The sequence below is a fragment of the Nicotiana sylvestris genome, chromosome 12 (assembly GCF_000393655.2).
Source record: "Nicotiana sylvestris chromosome 12, ASM39365v2, whole genome shotgun sequence".
NCBI lineage: Eukaryota > Viridiplantae > Streptophyta > Magnoliopsida > Solanales > Solanaceae > Nicotiana > Nicotiana sylvestris.
The window spans coordinates 80,810,850-80,819,435 of NC_091068.1; positions in this window are offsets into that span (position 1 = coordinate 80,810,850).

An 8,586-nucleotide genomic window follows, 5' to 3' on the forward strand; every position below is an offset into this window, starting at 1 on the left:
AGTCACTCAACTATATTTTCCAAATTCTGGATATCCAAATATCTATTTTACCCTCTAAATTATAAACATTTAAATTATTTATATTTTTTTAAACTTTTTATTTATTTATTCTATAGGTAAGTCCATAATGTAAATTAAAAGGGGAAAAATCATAATATTAAAAAGTTTAAAAAAAATAAAAAGAAGTTAAATGTTTATAATTTAGAGGGTAAAATAGGTATTTGGCAATCCAATATTTGGAAAATCTAGTTGAGTGACCTTTTGAGTGCAATAGGCATACCAACAAAAGAAAAATGACTTTAGGAGATAATTTTAGATAGTTGAGTGACCATTTGAGTAATTGACTCGAAAAATGCGTAAATGGAAAAAGATCAAAAATTTGTATCCATGGAACTTTAGCCACTGCCAAAGTAACTACGAACTATTTAATCATTTCGGAAAGAAGCAAAAGACGTTGAAGTAAGGCAAGAAACATCACGTGTTATTTTCATAAATCTCATTCCTGAAAAGCAGTGTAACTAATTAGAATAAACACTGGACTTGGACGAGCAGGAGAAAGAGATTGATCCCATGCCGAATTTTGAGACTAGATATGAAATGACCGGAGAAGAAGATGCCAGGTTAGTAAGACTCCTCCTAAAAAGGGAGTTTTTCTATTTTTTTAATAATAAAATGTTAATAGCAGTTTAATAGCTGGGTGCACGCCACATTGGAGAACCGTTAAAAATAGGGATAGATTTGAATACTTTGCTAACGGTAGGGGTATATATGTCCCGAGAGTATAAAAAAGGTTAAATATACAATATTTAAAAGTAGATGGCTAAATCTTGACCTTCTCCCTATACAAATTGATATATTCATATCATAATTCTACAACAGCTTAAATATCATAAATGAGTAGAACAGAGTTTTTGGAGATTTGGACCGAAAAAAGAGTATATTAGAGCTATAAACCAATATTTATTTTGGGATCAAACACTAGTAGTACATTTTCATCCTACCATTTTCTCTTACAACAACAACAAGTCCCAGCGTAATTTAGGGATGTCCAACAGGACAGGATGAGTCGGTCCGGCCTATTCCGTTCCGGTCCCGATCCCGTCCCATCCTACTTAGTTCTAAAAGGGATGGGCCCATATTCAACAGTACACGGGATGGGACAGGCTGCCCATTTCATCCCATTTATCCCGTCCCATCCCGTCCCACCTGTCCCGCATGAATTTTAATTTTTTTTAAGTAGAGCCGTTGGGCAACGTAACCCTAAAGTTTATTAAATTATACTTTGGCCCTATTTTAAACTATAAATACCCCCATCTTTCTTCATTTTTCCCTACAAAAATCAATCGTTCTCTCTCAAATCTCTTACATTCTATCTATATTATTCTTTCAATTTTCTCACAATCAACTATGTTTCAAGTATTTGGGAAAATTTTTTGAGCAACTTTCAAGCTTCAAATTAATTCGTCAAGTATTTGGAGCAAATTTTTGGGCAATCTCTTCAAGTTTCAATATTGAATCACAGTACACTCGTTCTATCTCTTTATTTTAATATTTAATTTTTGCATATTATTTTAATGATTAATTTTTGTGTTTACTTTACATGTTCTATTTTTGTATTTTATTTGTGTGTTTACTTTTTGTGTAACTTTTCTAATTTAAATTTGTATTTACATTATGGCTCCTAAAAGTGTATTTGGCATATTTAAAAAAAGTAATAGTGCTATTGGTAGTAATACTAATCCTAATCCTAATCTTAATCCTAATCCTTCTCCTAGAACTAGAAAACATATAGATGAAATGACGCATGTTGATGAAACTTCATTCCCAACCCTCGCATGTTATAATATTAATTTGGGAGAACAACTAGATCATGAACTTTACAAAGACAATTTGACAATGATATTTTTATTGAGATGAAGAAAATAGGGAAGAAGAATTAGATGAAACACTCACTAGTCCAGCAACACAAGCTCCAACTCAGAGTCATTCTTGGTCTGGAGCTTTACCCCCTGTACCTCCTGTAAGAGGTAAGCGTAAGGTTGAACGTTCCAAAACATCACTTGTATGGAATTTTTTAAAATATGATAAAGTCAATGAACTTGCTATATGTGAAAAATGTAAGCAACGATTTGTACATGTCAAATAAGGTGGAATGGGGGGTTTAACCAGACACTTAGTTAAGGAATACAAATTTTTATGGATACAAGATCAAATAGATGCTGAAAAAGTTCCGGATCCTAGCATCGGTACTGATGCTCCTAGTGGATTTGGCGGAGGTTCTAGCTTTTTAAAATAACTTCACCCTGCTTCTGGTAGTATTTTGCGTTCCTATAACAAAGATAGAGATCGTGAAAATTAAGCAAAAATGGTTGTTGTTTGTGGCTTACATTTTAATTTTCCTTCTCACCCTACTTTTGTGCATTGTATACAAGAAACTTATAATCCTGCTTTTCAAGGTTTTCCTAAGACCACAGTTAGAAATGATGTTTTTAAATTTCAAATTGGATATCTTCAGTATATTCGTTGTGTATTTTTTCACTTAGATTGTAAAGTGTATATCACATCTGATATAGGTCATAGTCCTAATGGTTGTGATTATTTAAATGTTACATATCATTGGATTGGTCATCACTGGAACATGCAAAAACGTATTATTGGTTATGAATTTCTTGATTCAAAACACACTGGAGGATATATTGCAACTACTATTCTACAAATAGTTGATTTTTATGGGATCATAGATAAAGTTTTAACTATCACATTAGATAATGCTTCTGCTAGCACAACTGCAGCAACTAGCTTAAGAGCTAGACTTTTCCAATTAATCCAGCAATTTTCCATGTTAGATGTGCATGCCATATTTTTAACTTGGTTGTAAAAGATGGTATTAATTTATTTTCTGAGGCTTGTAATAAAGCGCAATATACTTGCTGTTGATACTCAGTTTTTTCTTCATATATTTTTAACATGCATATATATTTGTAAAAATAGTGCACATGCATTTACAAACATGCACAAGTATTCCTATAATTTTTCTATAATTTTAAAGGCTTTCAACCAATTTATTTATGTACTTTTTCTATACAAATATCAAATAATTATCCCCCATGTTATTTTTATGATGATTTAATCATCTAATTTCATCATTTATGCCTAAATAATGCTTAAATATTTTAATCGCATTTTTTATAATTACATTTGCATTTTTCTAATCTAGAATTGCACATTTTTGCAACAATAGCCCATGCATATGCATGATTATATTATCTATACAGAAAATAATATTTTATATTTTTATAATGTTAAGTAAGTATTTTAAATCATTTTTATGCATATAAATTATTTTTTATCATGTATTAACTATTTTTACAAATTATTTTATCAATTTAATTGAGTATTTAACAAATAGCCTCTTTAATTTTATTTAATTTTGGACCTTAGCCCAAATTATTACCCCCAGCCAAATTAAAACCATAGCCCAATACCCTGACCTAATTTTTTAAACCTGCCCAACCCCTCAGATCAAATCCTCGTCGTTGATCTCAAAAGATCAACGGTCCAGGATCATTTTCCTTTTTTAATTAACCCCTAACACCCTAACCCTAATCATTTATTCTGCCCCGCCGCCCTGGAATCCCTCATCCTCTCTTCTCTCTCAAACTCTCACCTAACCCTAGCTCGTCGTCACCGGAAGCCCTTCAATCCATGAGGTTTCCCTTTGATTTTAGGCCCCATCCGACCTCCTATCTCTACCGGCTATTCGATTTCTTTGTTGTTTGATGGAATCTCAAAGAGATTCAACACAGACTTAGCTTCAACACTTCATTTTCTCGATGAACCTGCCTGTGTTCATCTCTGTGTGTGTGAGTGCTGTTATCTTCATGTTTATGGCTTAAACCTCTGGTTCCACACTGGATTTTTTTCACCTCGGTTCATTTTTCAAAACCCTAGTCTCTTTCTACTCGAGTCTGTTAAGATCTTTGTAGATCTGAGATGGTTTTAAGTTTATCTGATATTTCTCTTTAAAATCTTCTGTGTTTTCTTATTATTTAACCGATTTTAGTGTTCCTCTAAAACTAGGGTTTCATCTTTTAAGTTTCTGCAAATGTTTTAAAATGCTTAAAGGTTCAACTCTAGCATTTCTTCCTTACTGTTCAACTAATTTCTTTGCTTGATGTTTCACCTCTATGTTTCCATATGCTTAAAGTTTTCTGTTATTCGATTATTTGTCTTACTGTTCTTGCCCGTTCACTTTGGTCCGGTTAGATAAATTGATTAATTGATTTATTTGCCTAATTAGGGTTTGAAATTATATTTTCTTTTTAAAATTGGTATCTTTCTAAGATTTTTATTTATTTTTTCCTTATATGTGACTTATAATTGGTATCGCCTTCCTTAATTATGTTACTGGCTTGATTTCTGGGTTTTTGATTTGTTCTAACCGACCTATAAATGGTCTCTGACTTATTTCTTACCTTATTAAACCTCAATCTTGCCTGTTAATTGATTCTCCCTATTCTAAGTGATATTTCTCGGATTTTATCGTATTAATTGATTGGGTTTAGCCTTAATCAACTGGTTGAATGACTTTCATACCATAGTTGTGAACTCTTAATTTTCTTTGCCTTATTTGTTCTACTCTTTAGAATGCTATAAAAACCTCGCCATTCTGATTTTTTAAACACACGAACACACACGAAATAACAGAGAAAAACACCCACACACACTGATACACAAAATTCTTACTCACACACTTACACAACTTAAGTTTTCTTTGAATTGTTGCACTGTCTTGCTATAAAAACCTCACCATTCTGATTTTTTAACACACTAACACACACGAAATAACAGAGAAAAACACCCACACACACTGATACACAAAACTCTTACTCACACACTTACACAACTTAAGTTTTTTTTGAATTGTTGCACTGTCTAGCCGGCTGAAAGCCAAAGCTAGACTCTTGGATTTCATTCATCTTCACCTTCCTGTTTGCTATCTCCTTAACTAGTATGCCTCCATTCCTATTATCATTCTATATTCTATGTAGTTAAATTTCAGCATGCTTCTATTTGCCCCCATGTTTTCCTATTTATTGCTCTCTTAACCAGCGTGACTTATTTCCTGTTTACTTCCCCTGTCTTATATGTTAGTATGGTTAGTATACTTGAGCATATTCCTGTTTGATCCATGACACTTGTTTAAATGTTTCTCAACTAGCATGCCCCAATTCCTGTCCTGTTTTTATGTACTGATAATTTACCTTAGCATGTTCCTGATCAGTCATGGTTTATGTGTACTTCTTTCAAGAATAATGTGCTTTAAATTCCTGCTACCTTTTCTGTATGGTTGTCTGATTAGTCATTTGACTTCAGCATGTTTTTCTCTGCTAAATACATGTCTATATGATTCCACTTAGTAATAGTTAATAGACTAAGTCAACTCCGGCAATGTGAAACCTTGTTTGACTCAATTTTGACTCTATTTTGTCTATGATTCCAGTGTTCATATTTTGTTGTGATTGTTTAACTACTGGTAAATATATCTGAATCAATCTGTTGAAATATGGTTCTGTTATGTTTGCAACTTGTTTCTATTCACTTATGAAAATAAACTATTTTTCATAAAACTATCCCCTACCCTTGTATACTATTTTCAAACTCTTACTCTTAGCTATCTAAGGTCCTGCCACCCCCAGTGTGAGCACTGCTTAGGGTCCATGCGACTCCTCCGAACTCTGACACACTGGGGCTGGCCTTCCAAACTCTTTATAAAACTATTTTTTAAAAAGGTTCTCACGAAAGCATTGCCCGGGGTCCCTAGGCCCTTGGGAACTTTGACATATCAGAAGCCCATTTTGTGTTATGAACTACCTGTGGACATTAGATTTTCTTGAAGGCCTGGCTTCCAGGTTGACGTTGGGCCTGCCAAGGCTTCCTATAGTATTATAGATAGCTTTGTGTAATTCATTCATTTTGGTCTGTAATAGTGTAATAATCTTTGTAAAAACATATATGGGGATATTAGTAAAAGTTTTGGAGGGTTTTTTATATATCTTTTATCAAATTTGGGTAGAAATCGTGCCTGTAGGTTGTTGTGACTCCTTATGTGCATACCATTAGAAATCATGCCTATATGACCTATTTCATTATTTGTAATCCTGAATTTTCATACTTTGCATCCTAGAAGTCTTGCTTCTAGGTCATTTATCAAGTTTGCATCAAAGAACCATATTTCCAAATTCTCCATGTATGCATTAGAAATCATGTCTATCAGATCTTCTTTATTGAACTTGTTGTTCAACTTGTTGACGCCTTTACCCACTTTGATATCATGCCTATAGGGAATGAGCAAGATCAGTTCCAACATTTAGATATTATGCCTATAGGAAATACATATATAAAAATCAGTTTTAGCACTTAGATATCATGCCTATAGGGAATGTATAAAATCAGTTTTAATACTTAGATATCATGCCTATAGGGAATAATGCTTGTAACCCGTTTCAGCACTTGGAAAGCATGCATATAGGATTTAAAGATTAAATCTGCCTGTTAAAATCAGTAACTGGTTTACAGCTTAGATACCATGTCTATAGGGTTCTACCCGAATATTACTTAGGCAAGCCTGTAGGTTAATTAAAATTCTGGGTCTAAAACTATGATTGCTTGTTTGAAGTATGCCCGGATTCAGAGTATTAACAAAATCAGTAGGCAAACTGATAGGTACTCGTCTTCTCACTTAAATAAAACAGATGTATATTCTGTTTGTGCTCATTTAGGTATCCTGCCTATGGGGTCCTAAAATCATTTAAAATTGCTTGTTTGAACAACGTACATTTGTTTGTCTATTTGTGGAGGTTAACAAGAGCCCACTTAATTGCCCCATTATGTGACAGTCCTACTTGACTTTGTTTGTCGCTTAGTTTTCTCCTTTTAAACAACATAGGTGAGTCTAGAACTGCCTTAAATAGAGGTCATAAGCACCTCCAGGGCCAGAGGTAAGGGACGGGTAGTGCACGCATAAGGAACGTATTGGATGTTATTAGAATGCTTAGGTAATAATTGAAAGGAGATGGTAATTGGGTAGTAAAGGAGATAATGACATGTGCGCTAATGCTATGCATAACACCTCAATTTGGGGAAGGTTACCGAGTATTGCATGGAAGTGATCCTATAGGCTAATAAACTTAGGACCCCTTTAATTCCCGTTTTAAAATAATCTCTATTTGTTTAAACTGCTTTATTTCCTTAAAGACTATTTCGCTTAAATTGAGTTTGGCCGGGACCCACCGTTGTGGACCTCGTGGGGTGCCTAACACCTTCCCCTCAAGGTAATTTCAAGCCCATACCCAATCTCTGGTGATGTAAACTAGTGCATGAGTTATTTGCTCAAGGTGCCCTAACACATCTTTATCCGTTAGGTGACAACTCTTCAAATCTCTTACCCAATTCCAAAAAGGAAAGGAGTTTCCCCAAAAATGTGGAAACCCGGACTCCGCGAGGAAAAAAGGGGCGCGACAGCATGGCGACTTTGCTGGGGATAATTAGGCTCTTACCATAACAAACTTGCTTTTGTGATTTAGTCTAAAGCATGCTTTATTCTGTTAATACATGTGCACCCTTTCCCTTCCCCCTTTATCTGAATTCAATTGCTCATTTTCAAGCATTTATGATTTCCTTTACTACAGAAACTGACTTGTCTCCTTTTTTTCTTTCTTAAACGTCTTTCAATTAAATAATACCGCATTTATCGTTTTTAACGTGCAAATACGTGACAACATGCTATTTATTGTTGCAAAAATCATGCTCAACATCATATTCCACTCATGCGTAATCAATCCTATAGCAACGCTTGATGAACATTTGTGCCCTTCCTATATATCACCCTTTAAATTCGGAAAGGCTTATTTGCGGTAAAACTAGTGGATCAGCAGTGCAGTCGACAGTTTCGTGCCTTTCCCCTTCGAGTTGTCCACTTGCGGGTACCGGTCTAGACCTCTATAGAAACCTTACTCTGATTAATTTTACATGCATCATGGTCAAACCTATCCGGGTTATATCTTGTCCACATAACGACCCTTTAAGACAAGCCTCGTCCAAAAGTTCACAGGGTTTTCCATAATCCCAACGGACGTAACCACGATTTTGTGCATTAATTTTGGAGAAATAAGTGCCAATATGATAATCATTGTTGTATAAATAGTCAAATCTGGAGGGGGAAAGGTCCTAACCATATTTGTTTTGCAGAAAATGAGGCACGAAGTCCCCAGGTTCAGCATGGTCCGTAGCATACCACCATTGTTGCTAGATTGGCGGGATGATCTTCCATCAAGTGATAAAAATCATGTGAAAAGGGTCTTGGGAAATTTGCTTTCTTTATTGGACCTCCAGCCGAACAACATGTTGATCGAAGCTGCCACAATATTCTGGGACAAAGAAAGAGGCATGGTTCACTTTGGAAATATAGAAATGACCCCTCTCTTGAAAGAAATAGGGGGATTCACTGGGCTACCTTGGGATAGTCCTGGTTTATTGGTGCTGGAAAATCGCACTACTAGGGTTTTTTTGAAGATGATGGGCCTC